This window comes from Ambystoma mexicanum, chromosome 3p, assembly GCF_040938575.1.
Source record: "Ambystoma mexicanum isolate Mex_15411 chromosome 3p, UKY_AmexF1_1, whole genome shotgun sequence".
Taxonomy (NCBI): domain Eukaryota; kingdom Metazoa; phylum Chordata; class Amphibia; order Caudata; family Ambystomatidae; genus Ambystoma; species Ambystoma mexicanum.
This window is the reverse complement of record NC_090925.1, coordinates 178021473-178042403: the sequence shown is the minus strand read 5'-3', so window position 1 is coordinate 178042403 and position 20931 is coordinate 178021473. Positions and strand designations below refer to the sequence as shown.

General features: G+C 47.9%; 1 protein-coding gene across 2 annotated transcripts in view; it reads left to right on the top strand.

The window, feature by feature from the left end:
* Positions 1-20931, top strand: part of LOC138580218 (alpha-2-macroglobulin-like protein 1) — a 1051822-nt gene that overhangs the window by 857503 nt on the left and 173388 nt on the right. The gene's annotated exons all lie outside the window — the stretch shown is intronic.

The window sequence follows — 20931 nt, the reverse complement described above, 5'->3', positions numbered from 1 at the left end:
GAAAGGCATTCAAATGAATGAACATGTTGGAAGGTCATTACAGAATAGTGGCACATTGATCATAAAATTGAAGTCTGCTCTTCAATCACTTATATCACTTATACAATCAAGACATCGTAAGAACCTAAGAAAATCACAGGACATCTAAGTCACCATCTGTCATTCCCATCCCCCAGGTTAGTGGTGAATGTGATACTCACTACTACCACTCCCCTCTGGGAAGATGCCTTCACCCTCCATTGGAGCTCTGCCAGGATGAGTCTCATAGTTGACTCTTAGGCAAACAGTCCTTGCGATCTGGGCTCTGTCAAGCACCAGAAGTCCAAAACGAAAGCAATCCTAGGGCCTCATTACGACCCTGACGGTACGGGGTTAACAGCGCCGTAAAAGGTGCCGGCGCTGTTAACCCCGTACCGCTTCATTACGAGGTCCCCTCGCGGGACACGGTAAGCACGCCTGGGAAAACCAGGTGTGCTTACCGGGTCCCGCGAAGGGAAGAGGGAGCAAAAAATGGGCCAACTCGTAATGGCCCGTTGTTTGCTCCCTCTCCCATTCCCATGGGGGCTGAAATGAGAATGGGGAAGGACTGGGTCCGGGTCCTTGGAGGGAGGAATTACCGGGCCTTCCGAACTCGGAATGGCCCGGTAATTCCTCATTCTGTGGACCCGGACGCGATTTCGGCAGCAGCCATGCCGCCAATAGCGGCATGGCTACCGCCGAGGTCGTAATGAGGGCCCTAGTGTTTGATTTAGCAGTCACCAAAGCACCTGGTATCACATCTTGCAATAGCACTTCCTCTGCCTGCAGGTGCTCTCTGCTCTCCTTGATCTGGTGTCACCTGCCCCAGCCCCTTTCCACGGTCACCAGTAATAGCAAGATTTCTCCTTATCTCAGCAACAGTGAAACTCCTCCACAGTCGAACGGAACGTTTTCTATAGACCAATTGGTTGACTAAATGGGCGACAGGGCTGAGTTCAAGTTTTGCCTTTACCATCGTAGTCTCATGTGGCCATCAAGAATGCATGTTAAACATTCCTATTCCAATATGGACAGTGGAATTTAGAAAAGCTTAAATGCCTATCCAGTAAATCACTCCCTTCACATCAGTTCTCTCACTGTCACATGGGGGGCACTTTAATCCAGGCACACGAAGTCAGCCTGTAACCGGCTGCAAGAACTTGTTAACTGCTCGTTCTGAAGTGAATGTGCACTTGCTATCAGGCTGCTTCCGCATTAACGTGATCACGCATCCCATGATGCAGTGCGTCATCCTCGACGCGACATCCCGTGGCGAACCCCAGATTTCTTCCCCTCGCCTAAACACACTTTATGGAGGGAAACGACCTTCAAGATCTTGGCTCTCTTTGCTCCTGAGCATCGCTACAGTCTTCTTCATTTAAAAAAGAGATAACTCATATTATGGTTTCTAATGATGAGTGTGAGACGTAATGCTGTGAAAAATATTAACCCCTTGCGCTGTGTGTGTTACAAATAGCCTTATGTGGTTACATTTTGGGCCAGATTCTCAAAAACATAGCACAAATGAAAGGAATGCAGAGATGGGCCATTATGAAATTATACTGTTATGAGACATGCATGCTCAGGTCAATTATCAAGAGCGAACCCTTTCTGCCTAAGTGTGCTTGTGTGCCTTTACTCTAGAAATGTTATTATCAGACACCAGCCAACACTCCTGGCTTTGTCAATTCAGGATAGGCGTGTTTGTAATGCCCTGCACATGCTGTGTCTGTACCAGTGTGTAGTTGGTTTGCCCTGGTCCTGTTAGTGCCATACATGTACTGAAATATGAGAGATGTTTGCACAGGCACTTGCAGACATTTGCCCTGCCAATGCTGCACCTTTTTTTAGCTGAATATTTGCACTGCCTTTGAGGGGAGTTCGCATGCTATCCACAACACTGTACCTGCCCGGTGTGTAGGCCTTGATGAATTTTCCCGTACCAAACAAATCATAGAATTTTGAGTGATTTTTCAAGGTTGAACCTCAGATAAACTTACGGAAAATTCGTCTGATGTGTGTCCACATGGCTTAAAGAGAGACAGGTGACTGGCTCTCTCATTCAATCTCAGGCAGCTTTCAGAGAGGCAGGGGGTCATTGCTGGGGTCAGGCTTAGGATCTTTAGGCAAGACCAAATAAAGAGTGCATTTGGTGTAGTTGTAGAAAGAAGAGTTGGCGGAGGTAGGGAGTGATTGGGACCCAGTCAGTGTGAGATTTAGGACTGGTTTTGCTTATGCCTCGCTGTCTGACACTTTCACATGCTTTAGAGTGAGTGAACAACACAAGTGTCATTACCAGAGATTCGCAGAGGTGGCTAGTGACGCACAAGTGTTTGGGCCTCATTCCGAGGTTGGTGCTAGTCATGGTGCTACAAGCGCCATGACTAGCACCGGTACCGTGTCCGCCCTGGTTATATGGGGACTTACCGGTCTAGTCCGACCTTTGCGGGACCGGTAAGTCCCCATTGAAAATGTCAATCCCCATTCCCATTTGAGCCCCCATAGGGCTCAATGGGAATGGGGAGGGTGCTAATAACGGTACCGTAAATTACGGTACCGTTATTAGCTCTGAAGTCCCTTTGCGGGTCCCGTCCTTAACGCCTGCTAAAACCAGGCGTTAAGGAAGGACCCGCAAAGGGACCTCAGAATAATGCGCAAAGGGATTACCGGCACCGCTGTCCTTACCGGCGCCCGGTATCCCTTTGCGCCCAGCCCGTAATGAGGCCCTTTGTCTTTTGAAGCAGGCCGGCCTGACTAGTGCCCTCGTGGAACAGCTGCGGGGTGCAGTTGGAGGTGCTGGGAGGGAGCAGGAGAGATTCAGAGAGGTGGCGGATGACAGCTCATGAAGTCAATTGACAAGACACATAACAACGGGTGATACTTGGGACGAGGAAAGGGAGGTGCTGGGAATCCATGAGGGAGCTTGAGGGAGAGGCATGCTTACCTAACTTTCCTGGGATGGAACAAGAGAGATTTAGGGCATCAGGTGACGCAGCAATCAGTGGAGGTGGGAATGCTTGAGAGCAGCTTCTTAGGGAAGCACGCGCACCTGATTTGGCTGCCAGGGAGAAGCATAGATTCAGGGTGACGGGTGACAGACCAGAAAGTGTCTACCTTTGAAGTGAGTGCATGAGACATGTGCCATCGGGTGGCACAGGGGAGGAGGGGCCGATGATCCCTGAAGGTAACTTGTTGGGATCAGCAGATATTCAGGGTGACAACGGGTGACAAACATTTGGAACAACATGTGAGCACACGCGAGTCAGAGGCAGCAGGTGATAGACTGCTGTATGTTCATGTATATTGTTCCCCCGGTTCATGGTTCAGGGGATACCCATCATTTTTGTCTACGTATGCACAGGGGATACCAGAATTGCACTTGCAAAATTAATTGGAAAAAGAGCTAGTTTGATTTGCGCTATTTCTTTAAATGCGCACCTCATTCTCAAAGGTAACTTGCGCATTTCAGGGGGGACAGGACAGTAGTGGAAAGATGTGCTGTCCATCCCCTTTGCATATATTAGTGTAGGGAGGATGTGGTTGCTGGGAGTGCATTTCACAGAGACCAGCCCTTTCAAATGATCAAACAAAATACATTTCCAACCCCATGCCAGCTGCAATTTAACCTGCTGTCCAGCCCCCTTCGCAGCACTAATGATTGACAGGCTCCCAGCGATCACATTGTTGCTGGGAGTGCATTTCACTGAAATGGCCATTAAAGTACCCGCTTCAGTAACATGACTGAAAGAGAGCATTTCCATTCCCCAAAAGGGTGGCAGCTGCGGTTTTAAATCGTGGCTGTCGCACCTCAAAAACAAAATCATGGCAGGGTCACAAATGACCCTGCTATGATTTGCACCTCCCCTGCGCCTGTTTTAAAAGGCGCAGGGTGAAGCCACTCGTTTGAGGGCATTTAAAAACGCATCCTGTTTGTGAATCTGAGATGAGCTTTTAAATGTCGTGAAACTCACCCTTAAATGCATAAATGAGCAAAGGGGAAAAAAAACTGGCATCTGAGTGAGCGCATCTGAGGTGCACTCATTTCTATGCGCTTTGAGAATTGGGCTGCCACGTCTTTTGGCAGAAGTTGTGCCAAAGAAAGTTTGACAACCTGGCCCTATATTTCTTTCTTTTTTTTAACATGCAGAAACTAACTCAAGGCTCTTTGTAACACATTGAACAAACTCTTGGAAAAGGAAGAATATATCAAGGTATAAAAAAACACACTAAACAGCACGAGACAATACAAAGGACCAACAGATAGCACTCTTCCAAATTCCTCAAAAGACTTCCCAAAAGCTCCAAAATGCAAGAACCACCCTTCAAGTGTAAGCCTTCACTGTGCAACACCTTCTCTAACAGCCCAGCAAAACACACAATGGAACAGGAAGGGAGCCGGGCATATAGAGAGGACAAGCCTACCTTTGGAGGTGTATGGTTTCTCAGTGGCTGAACAACACAGTGGTGTGCCCAACACTTTACCTCTTCGGGCGTGATTTCAAATTGCTTATATTTCAATTAATGAACAATAAAAGTTTCCGGAATCCTACATACTTTTACCAATTTACCTCATTTTTTGGTAATTCTTCACTTGTTTCAAGTTGTCTATACTCATAATTCAGCAAACATATTTAGTTTTTGGGGATTTTTTTATACAAATGAAACAATTGCTGGTTCAGCACCACAATTCATATATACATTAGTTATAAAAAATTAAACCAAAGCAGAGGAACTGTTCCTCGACTCCCACCACGTGTTGTGACTCCCACTAATCACCCAAGTGCACACATATTCTTATTAGATTTCCAAAACTAGGGTCTACGTCTTCAAAGCTATATTGATGTATTTGCTCCTATATTGACTGCTTGTCCCTCTCTGCTAGCTTGACATTTCGGCAGTGTTGAGGTCAACCCGCCTTCCTCAGGACCTCTAATTATAGTTTGACCCTGCAAAACACCATAAGGATATGTGTAAACTATTATTTTAAAATAATGTGAGGATAAAAACAAGTTACAAAAGGATACATTCACTCAGGTTCCAATCAAAAGAACTACGTTTCAGTTTTACAATTTACTAACCTCACATCTCGCTGAGTATCGATCCACTCTTCCATAGATCGTGTATTAAAATGTCCTGCAATGGGGGACACTGTTGCTCACAAAGCTGTATGTAGCTCTGACCGTGAGCTCCGGTGGCTAGCTGGGGAACGGGACATAAAACTTGCTAAAAAATGTCCGTTTGGGGGCGTGGCTTGGAGCTGATACAGAAAGCATGGCTCCTTAGAAGCCCCTGTCATCGAGCAGCAAAGCACCGACTCCTCGGTCCGGTTCTGCACAGAACGGACGGTATGGCATGCCCAGTCATTGGGGCATGATTCGCTCGTAAAATCAGGGGATAAATCACTGAGATTGTGCCGAACTCGGTGGAAGGGAAGTCCCGTGTGGTGTAACAAACACACAGAAAATGGCACCCACCTTCACCTAATGCTGGAATTATGTTACCGCATCGGAGGAGGAGCCTCCAAGTACAGAAACAGTCATGGCCCGGCCTGATCTGCAGGGGGGCAGCTGCGACAGCTCTGCAGCGGACACTCCGGCCTACGGCGGGGTAGCCTTGGACTCCCGCCACCACTCGTCGAGCGTGTCCGGTGTGCACTTCCATCTGCTGGGCTCGAGGCGTGGCTGAGGCCACTTGCCGCGCAGACCTGGGACTCCCTTGACCAGCAGTGAGACCTGATTGTGGCGCAGTGGTGGAGCAGGGCTTTGGAGGAACAACATTGATCCGGCTTGAAGGGTTGAGCGCTGCTGGTGGTGGCCTGTCAGGTAGGGCTCTATCTCCCCTGGGTTGCTGCACCGAGCGCCTGCCTCAGCGCTCCAGAGTTGCTGGGCGTTCTCCTCTGCCTCCCCTCCTCTGCACTCAGCGGGAGTCCTGTCTGGGTGTTCCACTCACCGCGGGGTGGCGTGAGTAGCATTATTCTGTCCAGCCCAGCATTCACAGCTGAGTGCCCTGGGTTGGTCTCCTTACATGCCAGAAATGAAGAATCATCTCTGCTGTGGGACGACCGCCATCCTCTCTTCTTGAGCTCTGCAGGCACCTCCCGCTTGCTGTCGACCACCAGGACACAGCCCCGGGAACCAGGTATCTCTCACCCGGAGCCCTGGCAACGTGGAGTGAAGCCTGGTCCGGGGAGTCCCTGGGGTGCATGACGATGTTGCGCAGCCACCGGTGTAATAAAGGTGAGCTCTGAAGTGATCTGAGAAGACCGAGACCCCATGGGCGTCCTCTGAAGCATTAGCTGCCCTGCACTGGCTCACGCCTTGGGGATAGACTGGACAGAGGAGTGAGTGGACCCCTCGGGAGTGGTCACCTCTGAACTCTCACCACTTGTCTGAGTACCTGGGCTTCCCACAGAACTACCTTTTGCGGGGGCCCCTGCAAAATCCTGGGGGCCAAGAAGCTATCTTGTGGAGTGGTCCCGTTGGCGTCATCCCTAGAGAGTTGCTGAGCCCTCCAATTGATCTCACACAACACAGCGTCTCTCTGGTCAACTTGGATAGCCTGGTTGAGAGCTAACGAGGTATAAGGCTCCTGTCCACCATTACAAAGCGTGCATTTCTCCCCTCACGGAAGCAGACTTGGAGGCCTCCCAACTAGCATGTTCCTTTATGCTCGCCAGTGATATCTCCTGACTCGGTGCTGGGGGCCACAAGAATGGAAGAGTGATCGAAGTCCAGGCAGATCCACCTCAATCCTACTCATCCATCAGGTCACAATGGCGAAAAGTGGCAAGGCTACCAAGCATTCGGACATTGTGGTACTCATGGGCGGCTCCACCTCTGAGAAGGCAAAGAAGGGTGAGATGGTGAGTGAGCCTTCCTCGGGAACTAGCCCGAACCAGACTGCCTCTAGCACAGAACAATCCGCAACCAAAGCAGACTTGAAAGACCTGCCAGAGGCCCTGACCAAGGTGAACCAAAAGTTTGAAACGAGAGATGTACCCTTAATGTTTTTGTAGTAACCACAAAAGTTCAGGAGGAACAGGTCAATACAATTATTTGGCCTGGTCTCTTGAAGTGCTTAAAGAGAAAGAGATATGGGTTGCGTAATTCTAGCAATCACTAAATGAATCAGCCGCTAGGTACATATTACCACACATTCGGAAAGTTATGTCTAAACAGCTAAGGAAACAAACATTTAAACAAATAGATTGTAGAAAATTAGTGGAAAAATGCAAGCAATACATAAATTATCTTTTACTGCTGTATAAAGTGAACAGCCAGAACATGTAAATACAAACAATACAAAATATTAAGTTGTTACGAATGGTTATTTACATTAAAAAAATAGTCAACACATTGTGAAACAAGTTGTGAACAAATGATATATACAATTAACATCTTTTGAAAAAGTAAAATCCAACAACTCGAAGGAAATGATACTTCTGATTTGGTTCGAAAATTGAAAAATAGATTTGTAAATGCATGTGCGATTTTACTAATAAATTCTTAGCATCATGCATTTCCCTTATTTGGTGCAGAAAGTTATTTAATTGGAAAGTCAATGAATGATGCAGGGTCTTTTGACGCAAGATATTCGATCATTAGCCGACGTGATCAAGAGCTGGTTGGTGGCAAAGATTCCAACTGGCTAGTATACAGGTATATCACTGTTCCCTGTAGTTATCACGTTTCGGTGGTAGTGGGTAGATGCGAAGTCCGCCTTCATCAGGGCTCATAATCAGGGACCCTGTAAGGGATAACATTGGTATGGTGTGAGTGGGTATAGTACTGCGGGAGTCCCAATCAATAGGACTTATGTTTAGACTAAGTTTGTTCTCATAGCGACCGGTTTATGAACTTACTTGCCGGTGCGCATTATCTCAAGCGCATTGGTGTAGCCACGTTTTGGAAAAGAGGAATCCGTCAGATGCCGTTACCCAAAAATGCAGATGCTAGGACAGGATTGATGAACTTCCCAATGTGTGCAGAAGATTCAGGGCTGGTCGCGAGGCTGTGAAGAGTGGACAAATCATACGGAAAGACCGTTTTGAAAATGGAGAGCCAGTAGTTTAGTTACTGCTCCAAAAGTCACGAGGTAAGTAAAGCACAGAGACCGCTATCATACTTAGGTACAGGCGGTTTGGGAAAGGAATTGAGTGCAGATTGAGAGTTGGCCCTTAATATTTACAAGCTAGGTGCCTAGTGGCATTCCAGTGTGTTTGTGTACAGATTAAAAGCGGTGAGCAAAAGGAGGCATGTGACCCCAAAAGTATATCCAATCTGGTGTTTGGCGATTGGTGGTGCTAATGTCAACCGCTGAGGTCTGGGTGAAGTCATGTGGCAATCAAGGAGAGGGAGGGAACATCCAGTGTTTCAGCAATATTTGAGAAATTGACAGATTAGTGCCTGAAATTGGCTTGCATGATTATTCGGTGCTTTTTTAAGTGAATAGAGATTCAATGCTTTAAAATTGGTGCGGAGTGAGGGGGAAGCGTGGCCCGGCGCACACACGTGGGCTGAGCCCGTGCGCCAGACAGCCACGTATATGCGCATAGACCGGCAACCCCGGGCTCACCTTGTTGTTGAGATGCTGAGTCATGGTGTGCTGCTGCTGAAGTCGGCGCTGTCTCTACTGCGAGTGAATCGCTGAGACGTGCTTCCAGGAATGCGGAAGGAGAAATCCACCCGTCACGTAGGACGAGCGATATGCTCGTTGCTAGAGACACAGCGCATGCGCGCTTGCCTCTTTGTCATTATTGACAAGCCCGGTGTTGGCAGGCATGCATGCCCCCTTGTTTGACATAGTCGAATGCGAGTATGACAATCAGTTTGAGCAACAGAGGGGGGTCGATCAACACTCCGCAAGGCACCAGTGTCACGCAAGCACTTTGGCGGTAGGTGGAGAAAGATGAGATATAATGGGCTCGATTCGCGGGTTATAGATGGCAAAAAATGTATGTTCAGTGAAAAAGTATACAGGCGCAGCTGAAGGCAGAGGTACTATTTGGTTCCGTGTTATTGTAGTAAGGGCGTGGCTAATGCACCTAACGAAATATCTAGTGTGTCTCATTGAAAACTTGATATTAGGAACTTTGTCGCTACCGAGCACCCTGGGGGGCCAGAATCGAGTTGATCAAGACATAGTTTGGTGATGCGTATAACATTGAGAGAGTATTGAGCCAGCACCATTAATCATTATGATAGAGGTTGAAAAATCTCATTCAGGCCATGATGGTATGTGTCTAGCCTGTGAATCCATCGTGCTTCCTTCTTCATGAGGCTATGGTGGATGTCAGGTACTCCTTTGACTTTTTCTATCACCCACCACAAGATGTTGTTAGGAGTATGGTTCTCAGACAAAAAATGTTCAACCAAGGGCGCTGTCAGATTTTTACACCGGATTTTTGACCTGTGTTCCGATATTCTGGTGTTTATTGCTCGTGTTGTTTGGCCAATATATCTGAGGCCACAAGGACACTCTATACAGTAGACTACATTTTGGCTTTAACAGTTTGTCAGGTCCCTGAGTGTCCATTTTCGTGTGCCTATTTGGAAGAAGCTAATTTTTTTGGTAAATTTGCAGGCAACACAGTTTCCACAAGGGTGGTGGCCTTGCAGAGGTCGGAGAGTACGGGTAGCACTTGGAACCGGTTGGAACAGTGAATGAACTAGATGTTCTCTTAGGTTTTTTCCTCATTTGTAGGCGTATCTGGGAGCAGGGACCTCAGGTAGGTTCAGGCGAGCTATGTGCCAGTGTTTGTTAATAATCTGTTTGATTCTCGAAGTATGGGCTCCAAAGGTTACTACGTAGGTAAGCTGTGTATCCGTAGAGTCTACATTCCCTCGTTGTAGTTGTAAAAGGGTTTCACGGTTGCAGTTGCGAGCTCTCTTATTGGCTTGATCTAGTTGTTTCTTGGGATAGCCTCGTGCTTTAAGGCGTGTGGTCAAACTCTGTGAATGTTGCTTGTAATCATCTGGAGAGGAACAGTTTTGGCGTATTCGTAAATATTGTCCGTAAGGTAGATTGTTTTTTGTGTGTTCCGGGTGATTGCTGGTAAAGTGTAGAAGGGTATTGCGAGATCACACATAAGTTTTCCATCTTTGGAGCGAATCAATAGATCCAGAAATTTTATTTCAGAATTGCTTTGGTCAATTGTAAACTGGATATTTGGATTACAAGTGTTGAGCCAGGTCCAAAAGTTAGTGAGTTCAGATGGGCTACCGGTCCAGATAAAAATAACATCATCGATGTAGTGGTGCCAATGGCTGATACAGGTTTGCCAGTTGTTAAGGTTGGAGAATACGAAGTCTTTCTCAAATTTGGCCATGATCAAGATGGCCAGGCTGGGCGCGAAGGCTGCACCCATTGCGGTGGCCTTCGTTTGCAGGTATGTAGTGTTGTCAAAAGTAAAAAGGTTTCGACGGAGTGCAATGGTCATAATTTCAACAATGAAATTCGCTGGGGTCCTGGTCGTGGGAGGATTCGAAGTTATCCATTCCCTAATGCATTCAATGGCATCTTCTTGTGGGAATCTGGTGTACAGTGATTTAATATCCATACTGACCAGCAGTTGTTCCGATGGATTGAATTCTAGGTCTTCAAATATTGTTATTGTGTGGGTGGTGTCCCGGAGGTAGGTTGGAGTAAGAATGCTTATCGGTTGCAAAAAGATGTCTACAAATTTGCATAGTGGTTCAATGATTGAGCCGCATCCTGAAACTATCGGTCGTCCCGGTGGGTTTGTAGGGTCTTTGTGTATTTTAGGCAAAGAATAGAAGCAGGGAGTCCTGCCAGCTGGTTTTATTAGGTATTCCGCTTCTTTTTGCGAGATCCACTCGCACTGTAATGCAAAGTTCACAGATTCAGAAATTTCTTGGGATATTTCCCAAGTAGGGTCTTTGCGAAGTACTGAGTAGCTTTCTCGATCGTCAAGTAGTGCCAGAACCATGTTTTTGTATTGGTCTATAGTCATAATCACTAGACCTCCGCCTTTGTCCGCTGGTTTGATAATAATACTTTTATTGGTTTGTAGCAATGTTAATGCCTGTTTCTCAGCTAAGGACATGTTGTGTTTGGTTTTGCTAGTTTTCTTCCGTAAGCGATCAAAGTCTTCCAACACACATCTTTCAAATGTTAAGAGCTTGTTCGGTATTTGGCCATCAGAGGGGGTGAAGGACGATGGGTTATGTAGGCCGGTATCTTCGTCGGTTTCCTCTTGTTCCAAATTGTGGTCATGGAAGAAAGTTCTTAATCTAACTTTCCTTAAAAAGGTGTGGATCTCCATTTCAGAGTCGTACCAGTCAATCTGTGCTGTCGGCACAAAGGACAGACCCTTGGTGAGCAGTGAAGTCTCGGCTTCTGACAATGAAATATTGGCCAGATTGAAAATTGGAATAGTTTCAGGGTTTTCAGATGGATTTAGTATCTCTGTCTGCGGCGTCTGGGGCGTTGATTTGTTCTTCCTCCTCGTGGTTGGAACCCCCATTGTGGCGGGCCCCATTGGGGGTTGCCAAACCCCCCGCCCCCTAAAAAAGGAAAAAATGGAGATGGACCAGGATATCCAAAATTTACTGGTGGTGGGCCTTGTGATCGAGGTTGTTGTCGAGATTGGTCATCAGAGGATGATCCACTGCTGGAACCTGAGAATGTTACCCCTCTTCTGCGATTCCTTTGCTTGCCTTGTGGTGGACCTGATTTAAATTATTTAGGTAATTGTCGGAGATGTAAGGCTAAGGTGATCCAAAAGGGCACGGAGGAAGTCACGAGAAAGATCAACCTGCTGGACAAAAGGTTGGCGGAGGTGGAATCCCACACGGCGGAGCAAGAGAATGAGTGGTGTGATCAAAAATTCGAATGGAAGCAGGGCCAGGACAGGATAGTCGCACTGGAGGCAAGGTGTGACCTGCTGGAGATGAAACAGGAGGACGCGGAAAACAGGTTGAGGCGCAACAACATTAGCCTCAGGGGCATCCCAACTACAGTCCTGGATACGGACCTGGAGAGGTATGTGTCAGACCTATTCAGATTTATTGTAAACCTCCCAGACGATGCCCGCTTGAGCTAAACCGCATTCACAGAACCCTCCCAAGGCAATCAACATCTTTCCCGCCAGACGCCCTTGCAAGGGTCCACTTCTACAAAAAGAAGGAGGAGATCATGAGAGAAGCTAGGTCTATGCAACATATTTCTTCAGAGGCTCTACTATCATGCTCTTCCAGGAGCTTGCGAACTCCACCCTGCAGAAATGGAAGACTCTCACGGTATTAACGGAATGGCTGCGGGAAAAGCAGATCCCGTATCACTGGGTATTCCCAACGTCAGTAAAGTTTATCAGGGAGGGGGCCCAACAGCAGATCGACTCAATGAAAGAAACTGAAAAATGTGTGGGGCCTCTGTGAGGGCAGGGGAGCTCCTGGCATCGAGGATGCCCCTAAGGGACCCCCAGGAGAAAGGATGGATCGTGATGGACTAGGAGCAACAGGAGGCGCAGGATCCGTGCTCCCCACCGGAAAGCTCCTAAAATGGACTGAGGATGGGGGTCACTCGCTGCTTCACCGGGGTCGGCGAATTCGCTATGGGAAATGTTGGTGTCACACTTACACATCTGGCCAAGTTGACACTTCCGATAACTCAGCTGTAGTGCAAGTCCTACGATGGAGACAATGCAGGGGGCAAGAGAGCACTGGAGATCTGAAATATGAGGGCCGGCATTAATGGGAGAAGCTTATGGCCGGTAGTCTCGCCTCCCAGAAACATCAGAGTTCTCATTGTCCTTCTTGGTCATGAGTTGGGCCCGGTTGGCTCCAATTGCTCAGTGCTGGAGCACCACCAGCTGCCCTGTTAGGTGGGATGCGTTCTATCCTACTGTTTTGCAAGGTGTTGGGGGTGGGGGCCGGGGCTGGGGGAGGGCGGGGAGGGATCAGAGGTGGATTGCAATTGTGCCACCTCCTTTCCCACACTTAGTTCACAGTTGTAACACATTGACATGGATTCCATTTTCAGAAACACACTGTCAATCAAAATGCAGCAGTATACACGCTCCCCAGAAAGGCAATACCAATGCTGAACCTATTGTTGAAGCAAATGGGGGCAGATGACGAGAAGGAAATAAGAATCCTCACCTAGAATGTCCAAGGACTCAACAGCCCGGCCAAGAGCAGGTCCGTAGAGCATAAACTCAGGCTATTGGAGGGAGATGTGGTCTGTCTCCAGGAGACTCATCTACTAAGCGCTGATGAGCGGCATGTGAAATTTCGGAGATATAAAAAGATGTTCTTTGCCACATCGGGGATGAAAAAGCGAGGTGTCCAATTCTACTAAGCGAGAGGGTTCCTCTGACAAATGTCAAAGTTAAAAGAGACCTCGGTGAGAGATTTCTCCTGGTGAAAGGACACCTCATTGAGTGCCCTCTGACCATAGGCACTATCTATTGCCCAAATACTGCGCAGGACAAGTTAGTTTCTGACTTGATCCCAACGATTCTGGCCTTCACAGAGGGTGTACTTATTATTGGGGGGAGACTTCAACCTGGCTCCGGACCCCCTATTGGACAAAACTCTTCCCCGACCAGAATAGATTACTTACAGGCCCTCGCCCTGGCCAGACTACTTATGGAAACGGAAATAGTGGATGCATGGAGGCTGTATAATAGTGGGACATGGGATTATACTCATTATTCTCATGCACATAAGGGCTCCTCGCATATAGACTTGCTGTTGGTGTCGGGGTCTGTTTACCCTAGCCTGGATAAAATTGATATACATACCAGAACAATTTCAGACCATGCCCCAGTGACTGCAAACCTTAGCATAAAAGGGTCCACTCTTCCCCCCCCTGTCCACAAAAAGGGAAACTGGGGAAACACTAACTATTTTGCAGAGAATGCAACTCCTGACATAGCCTTGGGGACAGTCTGAGACGCCATGAAGGCAGTGGTTAGGGGTCCTCTCATCAGTGCAGGAGCAGAGCAGAAGTGGATCTCGAGAATAGCTGCGACCAAACTAGAAAGCAAGGGACTATTGCTGGAGAAGGAGTTGCAGTCTCGTAGGTCACGTAAAACTGAGAGAGCATTGAAGAAAGCTAAAACCGCACTCGAAATGCACTGGGCAGATTGCACCGCTAAATCATTAGCCTACACTAAATAATTTTACTACAGTAAAGGCAACAAAGCGAACAGGGTACTGGCATATAAACTGAAAAGAGTCTACAGCAGGAATAACATCCTGAGGCTTATCTGAGCCGACGGAAGAATGCTCTACACCGAGAAAGACAAAATGAAGAACTGGTCAATCACCATAGAGCAGTAATGTCAGGCCCTCCTGCCCCCGCTCACCGTGAGGGCCTGTCTGACTACTTACCCTACCACAGATCCGGACAGCAGCCTCCCTGTCAGCCCTGCAAAACCCGATCTCATCGGAGGAAGTAATAGAAGCCATCAAATCTCTAAAAAACACTGCACCGGGCCCTAATGGGCTGACAGCAAAATTTTATAAAATTTACGCCCACATTCCTGCCCCACATTTAACCGCTCTATTCAATTCCTTCTTGTCCACGGGCGCTGTCACCAAGTCAATGGCGGAGTCGTTAAAGATTCTAGTCCAAAAACCTGGGAAAGACCCAAACCAGGCTTCCGCCGACAGGCGAATTACTCTCATGAATAATGACGGGAAATTATATAAAAAAATACTAGCGTCAAGGTTGAAACCGTACCTCCTGGAAACAATAGCCCGCAATCAAACCTGGTTCATCCCGGATAGAGGAAGAGTAGACAATATCAGGCGGACTATAGACCTTATTGAAAGTGCATCCAGGTCAGGGGAGGGCATGGCGGTACTGTCCTTAGATGCGCACAAAGCGTTTGATCTGGTGGACTGGGGGTATATTAGTCAAATGTTAGAACACTTTGGGTTTGGGCCAAATTTCTCAAGATGGATAATGGGTAATTACCATAATCCCACTACGCAGCTCCACGTTAATGGTTCTAGATCTGGGCGCATCCATATCACTATTAGTGCCATGGCTACCTCCTTACCGCTGTTGGAGGCCGGGTTCCCGGAATAGGGACTTACAGGCTTACTCTGACCTTTGCGGGACCGGTAAGTCCCCATTCCGGGAACCATTCCCCATTCCCATTTGAGCCCCCATAGGGCTCAATGGGAATGGGGTAGGAGCAAATAACGATTCCGCAATTTGCGGTACTGTTATTTGCACCGAAGTCCCTCAGCGGGTCCTGTCCTTAACGTGTGGTCTGACCACACGTTAAGGACGGGACCCGCTGAGGGACCTCGTAGTAGGGCAGTGGGGATTACCGGCACTGGTACCCTTATCGGTGCCAGTAATCCCCTACCGCCTTCCGTGTAATGAGCCCCAATGTGTTTTCTTTTGTTTTCTTTCTGATGAATACTTTAATAAAATGTTTGTTTAAAAAAAAATGGCCGTTTGTCACAATTGAACAGAAGAGTGTCTGAAGGGGCTGGCCACACCCGCACGAAAAATCGCAGAGATCCGGTGTACGGTACGGAAGTTACATCAAGTTGTTGCCACAGCACGAGCGGCCTCTTACAAAGGGCCCGGTGCTGCTAAAGTCCCGCTCGCGGTGACAGCAGGGTTGCCTAAAGGTACCTCTAACAAACCAGTGCAGATCTGTCCTTCCGATGCCAGGATCGTGATCCTTGCCAATGATGCCTAGCCTTTGAAGGCGACTAACTGAATGGCAGGGGTGAGACTCCCCTCAATCTACGGAATGACCACACAGTAGCAGAGCACGAGAGGGTGGAGATGGGAGGAGACGTTTCCAGCTGGGACCATTCAATCTGGGCCACCCAACCCCACCCCTGAGTCCTGCTGAGGCAGATCAATGTGAGCGGACTTGATAACGTAACCCACAGCTGAAGTACAGAGCGGCCATTACCCGAGTGGGGTAGGAATAAACTAACACACATGCACGGCGGCAAGCAGCTCTGCAGCCGAGGGACCCATTGGGAGCTAAGACACTCACATCCCTCTGTTTCCATGATAGGGGGACACCCCGACCCAATGCAGACTAAATGGGGTGATAATAAAGGAAGCAGCGTAGAAACCTAGCATACGCAAACCCTGTGAGAGAGGGGCGGGAGAGCAGCCCCAGAGAGTGTTAAACGTGTTGCCCCAGCATTTCTATGACCGCATAGCCCGAGAAGGTGCAACAAAGGGCTTGCCCTCTCATCTTTGGACCACGGCTGGGAGCTGCCGACAGGATCGGACACTACACCACCCATAGGGGTGCGCAGAGGGGAACAAACAACACAGGGAACCAAACGTCAGCCAGCGTGTGTTGTGAACACCAATATACTTTCAATCACAGCCGCATACTGTGACTAGAATGGTGACACAAGATCCACTGGGCAATAAGTCGCGTGGGCCCTGCTGGCTCTACAAGAGCAGGTTACGCTCCAACCTCATACTTGCTGAGCGGGGACACAGACAGCAGAGGAGCTCTTAGGGCATAGCACACCCAGGACTAACAAGAGTTGATCGTGAGGGCAGACTCAAACAGAACTGGCGTGCTACTTTGCAACACCATACTACTGCGGAGCCCACGTGAGTCGCAATAAGGCTGGGCATCTTGTCCTCCGACCCTGGTCGCGGACCGCCAGCAGAAGCAAACACTGAATCATCCCCTGGAAACACTGTGACGCCCCACAGAGAGACACAAACGTGGCAGAGCATTTAGGCCGACAGTGAATACCTTTACAAACACACGGTGCGAAGACTGGCACAATACTCTGAGTAGCCACAACACGTGCAACCTGCACTGACAAGGATCCGGCTCAAGATATGAAGACTCCCAGTAATAAAGACCCTTCGCTAGACCGCAGTGAATGTGGTGGAATGAGACTATAGAGAGGAAAATTCGAATTCCAACATACAGAGGCGCAGGAACAACAAGGAGACTGCCCAGCACCTGAACCTCCAGCACACATAAAAGGAAACAGCCTGCTCCCTAGCATAGGGGGATGCTCAGTACAGACTGCAGGGAATCCAGCTGGAGCTATGAACTAAACAGGCGCACACTGCGCTGGGTATTGCACAAACTCATCACGACAGAAAAACACGCAGATGCACGTTAGTTACATCCTTGGGGCAAGACACAAAAACCACAGCTGCAAGTACCACCTGCCCTATATAGGCGATCAGACCAGCCAGGGAACCACAAGGACGTATACAGGAGCCCCTACTAGAGGAAGTGGGAACGGCAGAGGGTTATGCCAGCCCAGGAAACATTGGCATAGCTGGACCCAAGCATAGAATAACTGGCCAATCCCTCTGCTGGTGGTTAAAGAAGGGTGAGAGCCAAGCCAGCTAAAGCACCCACATGAACATTGTCACGCAACACTGCGGCCCCTGAAGAAAGGAGGCACCGCTGTAGCATAGTACAATGCACAAAGGGGCTGCAGCCAAGAAAGGTGGAACAATAGAAAGGTTCACTAAACCGACCATTAGAGAGCATCAGAGAGAATGCCATGAGCGGTAACGGTGCCAGCTACACTGTCCCACCCTCATCTCCAACGACATCAACCCCCATGGATCTACAAGGAGTCTTCACATTTATGCAACAAGGCTTCGCTGCACTCGATGACAAACTCAATGGCATTAATATTAATGTCACATCAATCCGGAATCAGCTGGAGAAGGCCACGAGTCGAATCACTGAAGCAGAGACAAGGATCAGCACGCCCGAAGACACAACTAGGTGTGAAAGAGCTACTGAAAGAACTACTGGGAGATCCTGGATGGTCAGCAATGTTTGTTGTCATAAGTGCACACAGATCACTAACTGCGCTCCCAAATCCCGGCGCCTACCCGAGGCCAATAATTGCGAAACTTATGAACTACAGGGACAGAGACCAGGTGTAACTTAACTCAGACCAGAAACCATGTGAAATAGGATGCTACCATTGGCTCCTAGACCCCGGCCACCACTGAAGCTGTCCCCCACATGCCATTGCATAAGTTAGTAATTTGGGTGAGGGAGGGAGATGAGGGAGGAAGCCATGGGTACTGCATATTTGAAGTTCGGGGCACTATGAGGGAGGGGGTACGGGTGGGGGGACAGGGAAACCGTTGGGGTGTTAAAGTTAAAATAATACACAGTCAGATAGCAATATGTTACAGCATGGGGCACATTACATACTGGAGTATGAAAGCATGGAGGGCTGACAGGAATCCTGCAGTGATAAAACTGCTGAGCTGGAATGTCAGAGGGCTCGGAATGCCTGTGAAAGTGCAAAAGGTGATGGCGTATGTCAACAGAATAGGGGTACGGATAATATACTTGCAAGAAATGCATTTGCTTGGGCACCAGGCAAGTAAATTCACACCGGGGTGGGGGGACCACCGGTTTTTCACATCCTACTCAACTAGAGCTCGGGGAGTAATGATCCTGGTACACAGAACACTGCTATTTACTCATCTAGCAACTGACAGTGACCCGAATGGCAGATATGTGGTGGTACATGGCAAGTTGGGTACCACCGAAGTCTTGCTGATTAATATATACAGCCTTAATATTGATCAGGAATATTATGCAGAGGTCTTCCAGAAATGCACTAAATACCCAACTGCCCATATCATTTGTGGAGGCGACTTCAACCTTGCTGTGATCAGGAACCGGCGCCGCAGGGTCCTTTCCTTTTTTTACTTTGTATGGGATTGGCTGCAGGGGAATCCCCCACCACCTCCATTCACAGTATAGTGAACAAAGGTGTGGGGGACACCTCCACAGCCCTTGCCACTGAATGATGGATTTGGTCGAGCTTTTCGGTTGTTTGGAATTTTCCAACAGCCGAAATTCTGCCAAATCTCCCATTCAGTCTTTTATTTTAGGTCTAGTTGGATGATTCCGTGCCCTTTGTGGCTTAATGTGTATTTGCCTATCACAGCATATTGTTCACGTGCTGCTCCTGATTTTAATCACCCAAAGCCATCCATGTTATACCAGCGTGTCCCGCAAGGTTCGCTTTAGATGGGTTGGATCCTTTATGGAATTTGTGTCAGAGTGGGTGCCTGGAAAGCCTGCATGAAGCTGCCCTGTCGGTTGTTGTAAAACCGTTGCAATCATGTCATTAATTGAGAACGTCAGATCGCCTAACTGCTAGGCGAGAGGGGAGCAAACCTCATTCCTTGCATATGCAGCTCAGCTTTCTCTAGTGTTCTGATCTGCACTGCCCATGCATGTAGAATGTGTCTTGTCGGTCAATGCACGTGTCTATCATATCTACTGATATCCAACCCACCATATGTGCTTGTTCAGGGTGGGTTATACATAATCCCTTCAGTGGGCAACGCTAACACCTGTGTTCACATCTGTCATGCTGGGTGAGCCTCATGTAGTTTCTGGGTGATTTGTCCTCTTCCTGTCAATCTGGAAAAGTGAATACCCTTCATTTGAATGACAGACGTAACTTGATGGCCGTAGGCCAAGTCTTATGCACCGAATTATAGAAATATAGACTGTTATGCTTGACCAACAAGCGGCCATTTTAAATGTAGCAGAATCGCCATTTTGCTTGTTAACCATTGCTCATTGCTTTCTGTCTAAAACTGCTTTGCAGCTTGCAATTCTTGCGGATTCTGCTTACTCTGCTCAACTGTTAACATTGTTGTCTGAATATGAAAGGGCAAGGTCGCGGGACTGAGGAGTTTGTTGAAAACTCCTCATGAGTAGCCCAGAAAGGAATGCCCACGCTCCCACTCTGTAGCCTTGAGGGAGAGCTGCAGGGCATTTAATCACTTCACAGCTGCCAGCCAGTCTCGTACGATGGTAGAATATGTTCGAATAAAACAGCTAAAGGCTTGAATTATGCTCTTCCTATGGCCCCCTTCGCAAAACCCTTTAGAGCGTGTCGGCTCCCAGGACACGAATAGTACCTCATAGATAGCAAAGCATGGAATGTGGCTCTTCCCCGTGTGCAGCTTGCTTCCAAGAACAGAACCACCGTGTTCTGTTCAACAACTAAAAGACGCCTCCGCACTTTCTAAATTGCACATTGTTACTAGAATAGACATCGAAAGTGTCATAATGGTCATACCCGTCGGAAATGTCCATCGTCATCCCGAGTTCAAAGAAACTTAATAAAGGAGGGTGTTAAACATGACATAGCTGATTGTATGATATGCATTTTGTATATATGTAACTGATGTACGTAATTTGCTCTCTTGCATCCCTCGAGGTCTAGGAAACTCACGTTGCGGGACGTGAGACCAAAATTGGCCAATTGGGACTATTTTTGCTTGCAATAAACCCTAGCATTGGGAATTTGAGCCTCGTGTCTGGCGCATCTTTTCGTGTATGGTTATTGCCTTGTTTCCATATCACGAGGGACCCTTAGGGGCCCCTTTCATTCCGTCTTATTGTTACAGGAAGAATATCTCCTCATTTAGTCCTGTGATGTGGGTATTGAGTTTGTAGATCCACCACGCTTCCTTGTGACAAAGTGTACTGTTCGTATTGGATAAAATGTGTACCGTATCCAGAATCCACCACACTACATCATCTGCCAAATGCTGGTGCGAGATGTAGTGTTGCACCAGAGGTGCTGTTAGAATCCGGCATTGGATGCGTGAACGGTGTTCCCCAATTCTTTTGTGGGTTGGTCTGCTGGTTTGTCCAACATATTTATTGCCACAGGGGCACTTTATCCAGTAGATTGTATGGTGTGTCTTGCAATTAGTAAATAGCTTGAGTTCCCATTGACGTCCCTCCACATTAAATGATGTCATTTTTCTCGTAAAGTTACAAGCTGTGCAGTTGCCACAGGGATGGTGTCCTGTGACCTGTCTAAGGTTCCAAAGTGTATTTTTTGGATTGGGGTTAGAAGCCTGTGGCTGAAATGTTTGAGGGAGAAAAAACCTAAAATTATTTTTCCTAAAATA